Here is a 16,937-nt window from a genome sequence, read left to right as displayed (position 1 = left end):
GAGGAGTTATGTTGCAATTTAACCTACCTCAGCATAACAGGTTGGTTATGTGGATTGTTTGCTCTCCTCTGCTCTGTTTAGTAAGAGCAAAGAACATCTGGCTAGAGGATCTTTGTGCCTGAAGCCTTAAAGATATATTTATCTATCTTCTGGGAATGAAGAAGCTGCCTGTAGTAAACAAAGGATGCTGTGGCTATCAGGTCATCAACCACTGCAGCCACCCCCCCACCCCCCACACTGTGCATGCTGAGGCAATTTGGGATAGAGAAGAGCAGGATACTGGCTCTAGGTAGTGACCATGCATATCAAAGGAATGATTCCAATAAGCCCAAACGCTTGCATTTTCCCAGCATAGATTAGCAGCAAATTCATTAACTAGAGATATCTGCTTTTCTTGAATTAACATGAATATTTTGATGTTCCAACTACTGTTTTTTCTTTTCTTTTTTTATTATTTGCAAAACCTCTTATATATCCTGGCTCTCCCCATTACCTCTTTGGAGCAGACTCTCAGAGTTATCTGAAAAGCTGCTTTCTGGGCTTAAGTCCTCATCAAGTCGACCAAATAAAACATAATTCTCATCTTTTAGGCTGTGCATTTTATTTTGGTGAACACTATCTTTTGTCCGTCCATCTATCCATTAGCTATCTATTCACCCATTGAGCCATTATCTATCTATTTATCCATCATCTATCCAACCATCCATCCATCTATTCATCTATCTCTCTAGCCATTATTTAACCATGTATTCATTATCTATCCATCCATTTATCCATTGTCTATTTATTGTCTATCTACCTGTCTGTTTATATATCCATTTCTCTATCTCTATATCTACCTGTTTATGTATCTAAGGGAGAAAAACAACCTTTTAGGACCAACTGGAGAGAGCTGAAGTCTCCGTCCTTCTCTCTCTTTCTCCCTTCTTTTCCCTGTTTCTTCTCTCTCTCCCTATTTCCCTTCTTCTTTTCTTTATTCCCCACTTTACAAATTGCTAAGACAATTATCTCTTCCCAGTAATCCTGGAGCATTGTCTGTTAGGAGCTTTCAAGGGATGAATATAAAAATCATGAGAAGGGATGCCTTTTTGTGCATCGATACCCATGGACTTCTGCATATAAATGATGCAAAGAGTCTTAAAGTTGAAACTAGCTTTGTGCTATTTTTTTCTGGAAAAATTGATGGGCAGACAGAAGACCGACAACATTCTGATTTGGCATTTAGAAAATACACAAATATGTTAAACCACCCAAACCAACACCATATTCTTAAAAGATACTGACTGACACCCTACCCCAAATGTCAATATATTTAACTTCATGAAAAATTAACTTCATTGGACTTGTTTTTCTCATTTTGTTGCAGATGAGGGAGTGCTTGATCATGAACTAGCTTTTAAAAGTCATTAGTTCTGCCTGCAATGCAGGAGACACAGGAAACACAGGTTCAGTCCCAGAGCTGGGAATATCCCCTGGAGGAGGGCATGACAGCCCTTCACCTGTATTGGACAATACTCCAGTATTCTTGCCTAGAGAATCCCCAAGGACAGAGAGCTATAGTCCATGGGGTCACAAAGAGTTGAACTTGACCTAACGACTGAACAACTGGATTCGAGGAACTGCTTTGAGCCCTGCCTGCTCCTTTTTAGTTTTCCCCCACCCCTTCAGCTCTCATCTTTAATCTTTCTAATAAATTACATTTTTGGCTTAGATTAGTTGCTTGTAATTGGGTGGCAGAGCCTGGAAATTAGAAACCTAGACTCTTAAACCTCTGTTCTTATCCCAGTTCTGCTATTTACAACTATGTGACGCTGGACAAGTTGCCTAATCTCACAAAGGATGTTTTCTTACCTATGAAATGGGGCTAATAGGAGTGTTGGAAAAGTGAGCCGCTTCATATAATTCGCTTAGTAGACTGCTTTTTAAATTAAGTCCTTAATAAATATTAGTTCTCTGATGTGCCTTAGCAAGCTAAAGAGAAGCATGTTCGCCCCCATCTCAATCCAGGACCAGACAGTTTGAGCAATATTAAATATAGAGAGATATCAGGAAAGAAAATCATGAGAATGAAATTTTACAAAGTCAGAACTAAGGATAAACTGAAGACATACAAAGCAGTAGAATATGGAGGATTTAGGGGCTTGAAATTTTGCAGATTTCAGAGCATTAAGAACTCACAAAATCATATGATCCAGTGTCTTGATTTTCAGGTATTTAAAAGTTTCGATTTCCAATTTACAGCAGAGGTAACTGTTGACCTTTTGTTTGGTATTTATTGTGAGTCTGACACTGCGCTAGGCTCTTGGGACAAAAAGGAAAAAGATATGGCTAGGACTGGAATCCAGGTTGGATCTAGAAACACAAGGCGTCATGGATGCAGCAAGTATATCTGAATAATGGCACAAATCCTGAGTGGACAATCAGGAAATCTGACCAGTACTAATGACCTGTGCTACTTAGGGTCACATTAAGCCACAGGAATAAGCAAAATCTCTAACATTTCAGTGGTTTAGCATGAAGTTAGTTTTTTGCTCCCAGAACTCTTCTGCATGGGTATTCTTGGTTTACAAGGAATGTTTTCCATTTGATGATTCAGCAGTGTAGGTTTTTCCCATCTTGTGGAATTATCACCCTCAAGAGCCTCAGCATCCTCTGGGTCTAGTCAGGAAATGGGGGAAGGGAGGTAGGAAAAAGCACAGCTGTTTCTTAACCTGAGATGGTTAAGGTGCTGAAAAGCCTGGGAATGACACTTCTGGCTTCCCCACCCTCTCCGTTGATGTGATCACATGGTCTATTTTGGATGCAGAGGCCACAAGACATGTGCTGCCCCTCCCAGCAACTCTGCTGTATGAAGGGAGCAGAACCATTGCTGGAGGTCCCGCCATCTCTGCCCCTCTGAAAACAGAACTCTCTGGGTGTTAGTTCTTTAATATTAAAATGATGGATTTGCACTGCCATGTGTAAAGCAGGTCGTTAGTAGGAAGTTGCTATATAGCCCAGGGAGCTCAGCTCTGTGCCCTGCGATGACCCAGAGGGGTGGGATGGGGGGTGGGGTGGGAGGGAGGCCCAAGAGGGAGGGGATATATGCATGCATATAGCTGATTTGCTTCATGGTGCAGCAGAAATTAACACAACATTGTAAAGCAACTATTGTTGTTCAGACACGACTCTGCGACCCCATGGACTGCAGTGTATCAGGCTCCTCTGTCCTTCACTATCTCCCGGAATTTGCTCAAGTTCATGTCCATTAAATCAGTGATGCCCATCTAACCATCTCATCTTCTGCTGCCCTCTTCTCCTTTTACCTTCAATCTTTCTCAGCATCAGGGTATCAAAAAAATAAATAATAAAATGATGGCTTTGACCTCAAGATGACACATTCCAGGGTTCTAAAAGTTTATGAACACTAAGAGATGCTTGGTGTTTATTTGACACACCAAATTTAAGATTCCATTTATCCATCAACAGACAGACACACAGACAGTAGAAAACAGACAGAGTATTGAATCATTCTATTAACATTATCCTAGCTTGGTAATTCTTTATAGCCTTATCTAGAAATAGTCTACATACCTTAATTTAACACCACCATACCTTGAAAGGCAAATATTTTGTGTTTACATATATTTGTGTGTATTAAAGTTTTTCTTATCTAAGGAAATTCTGGTTTTATTCTTCTTGAGGAGCAAAAGAATCTGATATTTTGGCTATGATTTATTTTTAGTAGTGAGGTTTGCTCAAGTGATATTTATTTATTTTTATTAAAAAAATTTTTGGTCATACCACATGGCATGTGGGGTCCTAGTTCCCTGAACTCATGCCCCCTGCAATGGAAGTATGGAGTTTTAACCACTGGCCCGCCAGGGTAGTCCCATGGCTATTACTGAAACTGCAAGCTTTGAATCTGAGGTCAAGTTTTCCTGTTTCTTCCCCTTCTGCTCATTCTCTTTTTCACTCTCTTGTTTCTCCTCTTCTCATTTTTCATCTTCTTGAGCAGCTGCTAAAATGAACTGACTCCATGAAGATTAGTTCACACAACGTAAATCAGGAGATAGGAATTTTAGTGTGACTCTATGACTATGCAAATTACACTATGCTTCATATCAGGTGAAGAGCTGCCGAGAAAATTAAAGGGAAATGAAATCTTACTTCCAAATTTTCCCTACACTTGTTGTGAACTGGAACTGACCATTTTGGTTTTTTAACAGTGTTTGTGTGCTAAATGGACTTGACCGCTGTATCCTTCCAATATTTTTCAACCACAGTCTGTAGAACCATTGCATTTGTCCCATGTGTTAATTCAAATCAAACGTGAACACAAAATTGTGATGGCAAGCAGTCATTTTCTCCTTTGTCAGCTGTTTCAATCAATCATTGACCCAAAGGGTGGAAACAGAGCTGACAATACTGCCTCTGAGATCCTATCTATCCTCTAGGATTGTTTTAAATAATAATGTACCACGACTCCATAAAAATCGGCAAGTCAATACCCTTTTCCCTCCTATGGCCAGGGCTACTAGATACAACACCCTGTAGACACTCCGTAGACACTTAACTAGGCAGCTAGGCAGTAATATGTCAGTTCTCTTTCCAATAGTGGAGACAGAGATGCAAAAATGATGTATGCAATAGTTAAAAGTAGGCTCCAAGATCACATTGCTTAGAATGTACAAAACCAGAATTTTGCACTGAGACAAAAATGATGAGGGGGAGGTGACCACTGAGAGGCAGAAGGGCAGCAAGTGCTTGTCTGTAAAGCAGAACTCTTTTCTTGGAATCACAGAACATGAACATCTCATCTTGAGAGGGCTTCTAAATCAATTCTATCCATTTGCTTAGTTCATAGGTGAAGTGGCTGAAGTGCATCAAGTGGCAGGTCACCCAGCTAGATACTAGGATTCAGATCTCCTGGTCCCCAAGGCAGCGCATGCACCATTATTCCAGAATCAATCCATGACACTGGAGGTAAGAGGTTCTTTCAAATCAAGGGTTTCTTTCAACCATTTTTTAAAAAAGTTAATTAATTATCTGTTTTTGGCTGTGCTAGGTCTTGTTGCTATGGGTGGGCTTTCTTGTTGCAGTGAGCAGTGGCTACCCTTCTGTTGAGGTATGCCGGCTTCTCATTGCAGTGGCGTCTTTTGTTGCACAGCACAGGCTCTGGAGCACAGGCTCAGTAGCTGTGGTACACAGGCTTAGCTGCATTATGGCACGTGGAATCTTCCCGGGGCGAGGATGGAACGTATGTCCCCTGCATTAGCAGGTGGATTCTTAACCACGAATCCAAGCCAATTACAAGGGAAGTCCCCAAACTCTAGGTTTTATTAGCTAGTTCTTTGCTTCCTTTTAAGTAGATTATGACATTGAGGACTTTGGTTTAAAACTGTCCCTATCCTTGCTCAGATCTGAGTTTCTTTCCTGAGGTAGAATTGTCTGCTTATTCAGTTTTTACTGAGTACTTGTTGGTCTCACATCCTGGACCTGGAGTAGGAGGCAGGGTTCTAGCATGAAGGTCACAGAGATGGCTCTGTTGCTTACTAGATATTTGGTCATGGGCGAATCATTTAATTTCTCTTTCTCCTTTCTTTTTCCCACCTCTAAAGTGGGGGCCACTGTGAATACTTATCTGACAGGGTTGTTGTAATAATACAAGTTATGTGTGGAAATGGATTAAAACAGTGACTGTGAGTATAAGGTAATATACTCCCTTATTTAGGGAGGTTATAATCTAATTGAGCAAGCTGGTATTATTTTTATAACTAAGGTACAAGTGTTATGTTAGAAGGAGACCAGGGTTCTGGAAGGCTATACAGGCACTCAGGCTAATGGAAGTGGGGACTCCGAGGGTCCAGGAAGATGGCTCATCTGGACCAAGTCCTAGGGAGGTCATGTTGGAGAGGGAAGACCTGCAAGGGGGAAGGGCCTGCCACTTCCTGGGTGTGTATACCTCCATGTGCTCCTTTATCAGCAGAGAGACAGGTGGGGACAGGGGCAGGAGTTTGATGAGCCAGAAGAAACAAGGAGGTCAGACCATGTGGAGCCTTGTGTGTCTTGCTAAGGAGTTCAGACTTGGTCTTCAAACCAAGACCATCCAATTTGCAAAATCATTCAAACCACCTGTTGTGTGATGGGAAGAATAGGACTGAAGAAACTCAAAATTTGCTTGTGATACAGAGGAGTTTTGTCCCATGAATCCAGAAGCATTACTAAAGTTTTAAATTATGCAATGACTATTCAAAATATTAACAATTGGTTTGAACATGAAATGCAGAGTTGATCTCATGTCTTACACAATTGCTTCCTTCCAAAACTTAATTTTTTTTTTTACCTTATTTAAAGTGGCATTTGATAAGAAGAAGCAATTTACTTTAAAATACAGAAGAACGTCTTGCTGGTGGTGATTTTGAGAGACTGAGTAGGAAATTCATCAGGAGACTGTGAGGGTGACTAACAGGATTTTGCAAGGTTTTGTCAAACACTTGTCAGATGAGACCTGAGGATGAGACTATTTTTCCCTCTTCACAGGGGAACACAAGCCAGGCTCATCTCTACGACTGCTCTCTGGTTCCATGGGCTTCTCAGGCTTTGGAACTCTGGAAGGGGTTTTGGTGGCGATTTTCATAATTTCCATACTTTTTAAAGCTTTCTCCATGTCTTTCAATAAGCCTCATTTTTCAATACAGTCCCAGATGATCTACTTCCAGAATACCCTAGATGTTCTTTAATTTGGTACCCTCTCTTCACAATTGGACATCCAGACGGCCGGCTTCAGGCCACTGGGGATTCCGATATAACCAAAGATTGGCTTGTTTCAGCACACTGAGTGGTTTTTATCTTTGTCTCAATCGTTTAGCTGCTCGTGCCAGTGCTTATGTTTTTCCACTTCCCACTCATCTTTATAAAACACTAGGGAAAAGTGCACGAGAACACCAAAAGGATCGCACAAACACAGCTACAAAGGCCAGTGATGCTGCAGAACATATCTGGATTCTGTTTATGAGGTGGCTTTAAGGATGTCCACAAGAAAAGGAAATATATGGAAATCCATTTATTCAGTCAACACATTGTCTTAGGGTGACTTTTCCAGAAGCAGAGTCTAACACAAGGATTTGCATGAAACTGACTCATTTAGGAGGAGTTCCCATTAGAGCCTCCAGGAGATTGAGGAAACGTAACAGGAAAAGGAAGCAAGCCAATCAAGGGTATACAGTTACTTTGGACACAATAAGAAAATAAGCTAGGAAGGTCCTGTGGAGGGGACCTTCGTTCACTCCTGTAGGTGAGAACTGCAGGCAGTGTAGGTCAGAGCCCAGAGTTGTCCCGGCCTGGAGGTAAAGGGGCTGGAGTGTTTATACCCACTACCCCACTTTCTCCCTGATGGCTCAGCAGTAAAGAATTGCCAGCAATGCAGGAGACATGGGTTCGATCCCTGGGTAGGATAGATCTCCTGGAGGAGGAAGTAGCAACCCACTCTAGCATTCTTGCCTGGAGAATCCCATGGACAGAGTAGCCTGGCGGGCTGCAAAGTCCATGGGGTCACAAAGTGTAGGACATGACTGACACGACTGAGCATGCACACACCCCATTTCCTGATCACTGGCCCGAGCTGTACACATTCCCAGCCTTCAGCTCTCTGTGCTTCACTGCAGGTCAATCCACCTGGCCCTCATCAGCCATGGGGCAGCCCTCCAAAAGGAGAAGCAAGAGCTGGTTGTTGAGAGTGAGAGCCCTCTGGGCAGAAGTGTGCACAAAAATGATAAAGGAAGTTTAAGGGAAGGCGGACGAATCCCTCTGCCAGGCACACTGCAGTGGAGAATGGGATAAATATTCTACCTCCTCTCATGGAGCTTATAGTTGGGTAGGAGGAAAATAGGCAATAACAAACCAGTTGCAGATTATTATACATGCATTGAAAAGCAAGGCAAGGGACTGGTACAGAGACTAAGAAATCTACTGTATATAGATAATCAGGAAAGGATTTTCTCTGGTGGTGATTTTAAGCTGTGGCCTAAAGGATGTCAAGGAGTAAACCACTGGATAAGGCAGGAGGGGAAAATTTCCCTTGTCTAGGGCTCAAAAAACTGAGAGAAGACCAGAGAAGCTGGAGCCCAGAGCCTGAAGGGAGATGGTAGCCCCGTTATCCTTTGCTGCCTTTACATATCTCCCACCGACTTAGGGGCTCAAGACATGTCTTGGCGTTGTAGTCATGCTGGAGGCTGTATGGTCAAGGAGGGCCTCACTCTGGCAAACGCTACTGGTTCTTGATGGACCATGTCTCTAATAGGTTAGTTTGGACTTCTTTATGTGGATGGAGTATTTGAGACTGTGAGGTAGAAGCTCACAGGTAATGTCCTGTGAGGCCCTGCTTCAGGCCCTGCTTCACTTCCACCAAATGCAATAGGTCAAAGGCAGTCATAGACCAACCCAGAATCAAAAGAAAATGACTTCACTTCTTGATGTGGGAGGCACTGCATAGTATTTGCAACCTTTAAAAAATCTACTACATGAGGAGGATATGACTTGAGATATGCCAGGGGTCATGTGAAGCAGGTCATTGTGGGCCATGGTAAGGTGCATAGATAGAGGATATGTGAGTGTCCAGGATCCATTCTTGATCAAGGTCTAAATTAATATGTAAATATATTAAAGGTGCCTGGACATCAATTTGATGCCTGGACATCAAATTCTTCTTTTATCACTTAGCATGTGGTTTGTGTCTGTGGGCACATGAAGTCCCTAATAGAGAACCACAGAATTAAGCAGAATTACCCACCTGGTCACTGACGAAGCTCTTCAATTATTAGATGCATGGTCTTGAGCAAATTGCTTACCCTTTCTGTTAAAGAGAATACAAGAAACAATGCTTTCCAATGTATAGTCCAGTTTGTGCTGTGGAATGGGTGTTCTACAAAGTCTGCTACTGTTATTAATAAAAGCAGGTAACTCTAGGTCAGTGATCTGCACAGAGTTCATGGAGGGTAGTATGCCTGCTGTTTTCTTCTTCCCTTATCTTCTTTTTTGAAAAGCCACTATTCTTTCTTTTATCATAGACTTTTCCTTTCCTTTTCGCCAACATTTTTGGTATTTGCTCTCATGGATGTCTCAGGCATAAGAATGAAAGAGATTTCAGCAGAGAAACATCTGTAGATCTTAACAAGTGGTGGTGGTGGTTTAGTCACTAAGTCGTGTCTGACTGTCTGCAATCCCATGGGCTGTAGCCTACCAGGCTCCTCTGTCCGTAGGAAATCCCAGGCAAGAATACTGTAGTGAGTTATCATTTCCTTCTCCAGGGGATCTTCCCGACCTAGGGACTGAACCTGTGTTTATCGTGTCTCCTGCACTGGCAGTTAGATTCTTTACCACTGCGCCATCTTACTTAGCCCCCTTAAGAAGTAATCCTTTGCTTTATTATCTTAGTAAAGACGACAGTGAATTTCAACAAAAATAATCAACAAATTTCATTCTTTTATTCCATTATGAAGACAAAAACCATGAGAAGTGGTTCTTGGCATCATCTGGTGTAACTGTTTCTCAGAAGACAGACAATGAAATATTTCCTCTCAGGAAGATTCCACGAAAACACACAGATGTATCTGATGCAGTCTCTCAGACCTGAGCTTCCAGACAACTAATTGTTTCTGTCTTTAACACTTTGAACTGCAGGGAATCCATAAATTCCATAATTTGCTATATATCATTGCTCATACAAAAATGATGGTCATTATCTCAGACATATTTATGGACCTGGCTAATACTAAGTATTTAAAATGTTATTGGAGATTTAAATCTAGGCAAGTGACTTTCACCAAGCTTCCAGAGATATCCAATTTGCTGCTCCCCTTCCAGAGTGAGCCAGCCAGATATGGAAAAAGTATTACATGGTTGGATGAAAAGGAAACAGAATAACAGAAATCGCTTCCACCCCTAAAGAACAATGATCTATGAAACAGCTAAAGGGAATAAGGAAATGAAGTTTCTCAATTAAAAAGGAGAGTGAAAAGGAAATCACACACCAAAAAAAGGTGGATGAAGGACCTAGGCATTGAGACACTCTACGTCCATCGAGAGACAATGAACACTCTTGGAAATCAACTTCCTGTGCATGCTTGCTGTATTTACATCTCTTGCTTAATTTCCTCCAACTGTTTCCTGCAGAAATAACAGTCTATTTCAGAATATTGTATAGTGTCCAGAATACATTTATATCACTTTATCTGATTTTCATAGTTTCATGAGACCTGTAAGATAGGGCTGGCAGATGATAGCCCTGCCTCAAAACAAACTAAAACAAATGGGTCCTCACACTCTAAAGCTTTATTGAAAATTTTTCTATTTTATCTCAGCTTATAATAGCAGGGAATAATTGAGAGAGATAAAAAAGATGAGCCACACACACACACACACACACAAAAGACACAGGGTTGGGCTCTGAACCAGATCTCCTATTATTAGTTTGATCAGCTCTAGAAAGACCCTTGGGAATAACCGATTCCAAATTCTTCACTTGTCACAAGCAGAAACTGAAGTCCAAAGGCAGGGAAGTTACTGCTTCCATTCTCTGTAACAGCTGAAAAAGCTCATTTTAGAACATGGAATTTCTAGAACTTGGCCAAGAGTTCTTTCTTGATTCGCAAACCGATTTTCAAAGCACACGGTGAGATTTCTATACAAGAAAATGTGAAAAAACTAAAAAGGAAGCTAAACTAGTAAATTTTCACAAAGCTAAGGCCATCACTCTGTCGCAATGCATTTTAATGATACATTGATTAATGCACAGCAATTTTTCTCTGTTGCTGAAATCTGTCTCTGTTTAAACACACACACACACACACACACACACACACAAAACAGTGAATCAATAAGTGTTTGTATATTCTGACTTCCACCATCTTTTGTGCTTCCTTTGTGCCCTAAACCTCTTATTTTCCCTCTCACTCTCATTATCCAGGTATTTTCTCAAATCTCCTGCCCAGTTTCACCTCTGCAGGGAGATCTGATGGAAAAGAGACAGACCTGAAGCCAGAGGGGGTTGGGTTTAAACACCTCACTTGGTCTCTGCCAGGCGTGTCAGGTTGGACAAAGCACTCATCTTTGACATGCTGGTTTTTCTAGAAGTACCACTCTTCCCTTAGTAATCACCATCCCCTTTCTCGCTTGAGTCGATATGTACTCGCTGACCCACTCTCCATCAGCTATTTTTGAATCTTTGCCTCGTTTCAGTGTTTGTAGGATGTGATTACCTGGGCAGGTCACCTCCAAGGTCTTGGGGAGGCAGGCAGAGCAGAGATAGCTCTGCAGCTTACAAGCTGTGCAAAACAGAGCACTTTTAAAAATTCTAATTGAGCCTCATGCATCCCCTCATTCATTAAGCACTTGTAATGTGGCAGGTAGAGGAAATGCCACGGCAAACAAGATAGTAGGAAGACAGACAACAACCAGACTAGGAAACTCTCAGGTTGTGATGAGTGGTATGCAGTTATGATGGGGGTGTGTCCTCCTGTTACGTTCTCACCGGGTCTTTTTGTTTTGATTTTTTGTTTGCTTTGCTTTCTTTTACTTGGAACTATTTTAGGCCTTAAAAAAAAAAAAACTGTTTTTATTGGAGTATAGTTGATTTACAATGTGGTATTGGTTTCAAGTGTACAGCAAAGTGAATCAATTATACATATATATACTCTTTTTTAAGATCCCTTTCCCATATAGATCATTACAGAATACTGAGTAGAGTTCCTTGTACTATACAGTAAGTCTTTATTAGTTTTCTATTTTATATATAGTATTGTGTATATGTCAATCCCAATCAGGTCTTGTACATTTTTTTCAATTTTCCCTGGTGCCCTGTAATTGTTTGCATATTAGAATATGCATTAAAAGTCCTCCATTAGAATCCAAGTTTATGAAGAAATATGACCTTATCATCTTACTTCTAAATTACCAATTCTACTTGAGCCAGCTCAGTAAAAGTTTGTTTACATTTTCAATACTAACCTCATCCTTTCCTTCATCTTATTTTTTCTCTGTTCTGACTTCCTTTCTTCCTGAGGTCATAACATATTTGCACATGTTTTTATAAACTACCAAAAATCTTTTCAGAATGAGATGACTTTGTATAGGTCACTAGCAAATAGGTAAATAGACATATAAAATGCCTGAAGAGTGTGGAATGGATAAGTGAGTAAATTTAGAAGTAAGTAAGCCTAGGTTAAACAGCATTTCAACTTTTTTGCTGCTAACACTAATTTAGGACTTATGATGGAAAACAGTAAAATAGTGAAGTGAAGACTTATCAGACAGACTTGAGTTTGAATATAAACTTTCCAGCTTCTAAGAGTTTTGTGACTTTTGGAAAGCAGCTAATCTTTGCTGACCCTCAGTGTTCTCATCTGAAAAATTAGGTTAATGACATTCGGTTCATCAGGCTTCTGAAAAGATTAGAGAGTATTATGTACAAAGAATTCTGCATCCGATCATGAAAGCTCACCTCTTTGAGTCCTACTTTGTACCAGTGCTTTATGTTTGCTAAAGACAGAGGCTCAGAGGGACTGATCAGTCTACCAAATGGTTAGAATCAACCTGATGTTCTTAATTGCAACTCTAGATCTTTAGGACCACAAAGTAGGCACTCAATAAAAGTAGCCACTGTAGGTATTATTTATTACCTCTTTTTGCATTATCTCTTTGGCAATATTTAACATTCCACAGAAATGCATTCTATGAGATGACAAAGCACAGACCTACACTGCTGATATAAGGCATGATGACCTCAAACTAGGATGAACACACAACCTTGCTTTCCAGGAACTGTCCCAGGTTACTCTAATTGTCACTGGGTAAGAGTGCCCCAACTTCCTTTTTACAGAAATGTCCTGATTTATACAGTGACCCAATAAAGCTGACTCATCCAATGACAAGAGTGCCTAAGGAGGAAAAAAGAAAGAAATAGAAACACAAAGCACTCTCATTCTGTAAACATGTCTTCTTCTCACGTACACATCCTCAAAAGAGTCTCTGATTTATGGGTCCTGATACATAGCAACTGGAAGCGTGTAAGATTTGTCACCTTGGATTTTGAGGGTCTAATTATTTACACTCAAAAACCATGTCTTCACCTCCCAGAAATGATGGAGGGGTGGTATGTGAAGTCTCATGTTAATGGGAGGGCTGCAAAAATCAATGGCAAGATTGGGGACAGAGCCATTTAATCTCATTTCTGCAGCTAGACGTGCCAGCCCATTTGTCTTTCTCAAGAGTACGCACACAGCTCTATTAGGTGCTGGGCATGCCATAATTCTACTGTAATTGCAATAGCATTATAAATTATTGTTATAACATCATGGAGTAAGTGTGCCAGAGCTTTGGTTCATGGCTCTGTATGTTCTCTGTGTGTGGCCATTTTTTTTTTTTGGAGATGGTATATGTGGCTGTGGGCATAAATATGCCCATACCCTCATGTCACATGATTAGTCTGCTGTCTGCTTCTCTGATCAGCTTTCTGAGATTGTGCAGTGTAGTGAGAGGATGGAGTTGTGTGCTCTACTTAACACTACTATTACTACTACCTATGTGACCTCATAAAGGTCATATTCCCTTCCTCACTTTCATGGTATGTCAAGCAAGTGCACTGAATTGAATCATGGATTTCAAATTTCAGTCATTTTGCTACCTCCTTATTTTGGGATGGTTTTTGCAAATTGCATGTACTATTAATCTTTTTCTTTTAATTGCCTATGCTCTATGCAAATCATTGTAATCACAGAGTTATGCAAATAGTGTGCACAAGGAGATATGTGTGTGTGTGTGTGTGTGTGTGTATATATATATATATATATATATATATATATAAAGTGGTTTTCCCCAGGTTTGAGAGTTTGTGTCACAGATGGAGACAGAAGGCACAAATGCCCTCTGTATTATTAGATGCACTTGAAGTCTGTCCGTTGGGCTTCCAAAACTTGTGTTCTAGCTCACTGTTATTCTTGTAAAATATGGTGCCTGCCCTGGCAGACATACAGCTGGTGCCAAGAAAGTGTGTCTGATAACCTTCTTCTCCTTATGTCTACTACCCACACTGATATGTTTTTGCTTTAGAAGCCCCTGGGGTGAGCCTAACATCACCACATGTCCCCAGTCTCGTTCACAGTCTATTGCTAAGTCTTGAGATTAAAGGCATTCTGTGGACTCAACTGTCAAACCTTTTGAAATTGAATTTGGAGGCAAAATGGTCTGACCTGCCTCTTGAGAAATCTGTATGCAGGTCAGGAAGCAACAGTTAGAACTAGACATGAAACACCAGACTGACTCCAAATAAGAAAAGGAGTACATCAAGGCTGTATATTGTCACCCTGCTTATTTAACTTTTATGCAGAGTACATCATGAGAAATGCTGGGCTGGAAGAAGCACAAGCTGGAATCAAGATTACAGGGAGAAACATCAATAACTTCAGATATGCAGATGACATCATCCTTATGGCAGAAAGTGAAGAAGAACTAAAGAGCCTCTTGATGAAAGTGAAAGAGGAGAGTGAAAAAGTTGGCTTAAACCTCAACATTCAGAAAACTAAGATCATGGCATCCGGTCCCGTCACTTCACGGCAAATAGATGGGGAAATAGTGAAAACAGTGTCAGACTTTTTATTTTGGGGGGCTCCAAAATCACAGCAGATGGTGATTGCAGCCATGAAATTAAAGTACACTTACTGCTTGGAAGGAAAGTTATGACCAACCTAGTTCTGTTCAGTTCAGTTCAGTCGCTCAGTCATGTCTGACTCTTTGTGACCCCATGAATTGCAGCACATCAGGCCTCCCTGTCCATCACCATCTCCTGGAGTTCACTCAGACTCACGTCCATCGAGTCAATGATGCCATCCAACCATCTCATCCTCTGTCATCTCCTTCTCCTCCTGCCCCCAATCCCTCCCAGCATCAGAGTCTTTTCCAATGAGTCAGCTCTTCGCATGAGGTGGCCAAAGTACTGGAGTTTCACCTTCAGCATCATTCCTTCCAAAGAAATCCCAGGGCTGGTCTCCTTCAGAATGGACTGGTTGGATCTCCTTGCAGTCCAAGGGACTCTCAAGAGTCTTCTCCAACACCACAGTTCAAAAACATCAATTCTTTGGCACTCAGCCTTCTTCACAGTCCAACTCTCACATCCATACATGACCACTGGAAAAACCATAGCCTTGACTAGACGGACCTTATTCGGCAAAGTAATGTCTCTGCTTTTGAATATGCTGTCTAGGTTGGTTATAACTTTTCTTCCAAGGAGTAAGCGTCTTTTAATTTCATGGCTGCAGTCACCATCTGCAGTGATTTTGGAGCCCCCCAAAATAAAGTCTGACACTGTTTCCACTATTTCCCCATCTACTTCCCATGAGGTGATTGGACTGGATGCCATGATCTTCGCTTTCTGAATGTTGAGCTTTAAGCCAACTTTTTCACTCTCCACTTTCACTTTCATCAAGAAGCTTTTGAGTTCCTCTTCACTTTCTGCCATAAGGGTGGTGTCATCTGCATATCTGAGGTTATTGATATTTCTCCCAGCAATTTTGATTCCAGTTTGTGTTTCTGCCAGTCCAGCATTTCTCATGATGTACTCTGCACATAAGTTAAATAAGCAGGGTGACAATATGCAGCCTTGACGTACTCCTTTTCCTATTTGGAACAAGTCTGTTGTCCCATGTCCAGTTCTAACTGTTGCTTCCTGACCTGCATACAGATTTCTCAAGAGGCAGGTCAGGTGGTCTGGTATTCCCATCTCTCAGAATTTTCCAGTTTATTGTGATCCACACAGTCAAAGTCCTTGGCATAGTCAATAAAGCAGAAATAGATGTTTTTCTGGAACTCTCTTGCTTTTTCCATGATCCAGCTGATGTTGGCAATTTGATCTCTGGTTCCTCTGCCTTTTCTAAAGCCAGCTTGAACATCAGGAAGTTCACGGTTCACATATCGTTGAAGCCTGGCTTGGAGAATCTTGAGAATTACTTTACTAACATGTGAGATGAGTGCAATTGTTCGGTAGTTTGAGCATTCTTTGGCATTGCCTTTCTTTGTGATTGGAATGAAAACTGACCTTTTCCAGTCCTGTGGCCACTGCTGAGTTTTCCAAATTTGCTGGCATATTGAGTGCAGCACTTTCACAGCATCATCTTTCAGGATTCGACCAACCTAGACAGCATATTAAAAAGCAGAGACATTACTTTGTCAATCAAGGCTATGATTTTCCCAGTAGTCATGTATGGATATGAAAGTTGGACTATAAAGAAAGCTGAGCACTGACGAATTGATGCTTTTGAACTGTGGGAGAAGACTCTTGAGAGTCCCTTGGAATATAAGGAGATCCAGCCAGTCCATCTTAAAGGAGATCAGTCCTGAGTGTTCACTGGAAGGACTGATGTTGAAGTTGAAACTCCAATACTTTGGCCACCTGATGTGAAGAACTGACTCATTAGAAAAGACCCCAATGCTGGGAAAGATTGAAGGCAGGAGGAGAAGGGGACAACAGAGGATGAGATAGTTTGATGGCATCACTGACTCAATGGAGATGAGTTTGAGTAGACTCCAGGAGTTGGTGATGGACAGGGAGGCCTGGAGTGCTGTGGTCCATGGGGTCGCAAAGAGTCAGACATAACTGAGTGACTGAACTGAACTAAACTGGTCTTGTCCATCTGTCCTTCAGGCAGATCCCCATTGTACCATCTCTTCCCAATCCTCTACTCTTCTTTTATGGTACTACAGAGGCAATTCTAGAGATTCACAATTATGCAGGCAACAAATCAGGCTTCCCTGGTAGCAGAGCAGTAAAGAATCCACCTGCAGTGCAAGAGACAAAGGGGGTGCTGGTTCGATTTCTGGGTTGGGGAGATCCCTTGGAGGAGGAAATGGCAACCCACTCCAGTATTCCTGCCTGGAAGAATCCCATAGCTAGAGATGCTTGGTGGGCT

Source organism: Capricornis sumatraensis, chromosome 11 (assembly GCF_032405125.1).
Source record: "Capricornis sumatraensis isolate serow.1 chromosome 11, serow.2, whole genome shotgun sequence".
Taxonomy (NCBI): Eukaryota; Metazoa; Chordata; class Mammalia; order Artiodactyla; family Bovidae; genus Capricornis; species Capricornis sumatraensis.
The sequence above is the reverse complement of the archived record's forward strand: the minus strand, read 5'-3'. Positions refer to the sequence as shown.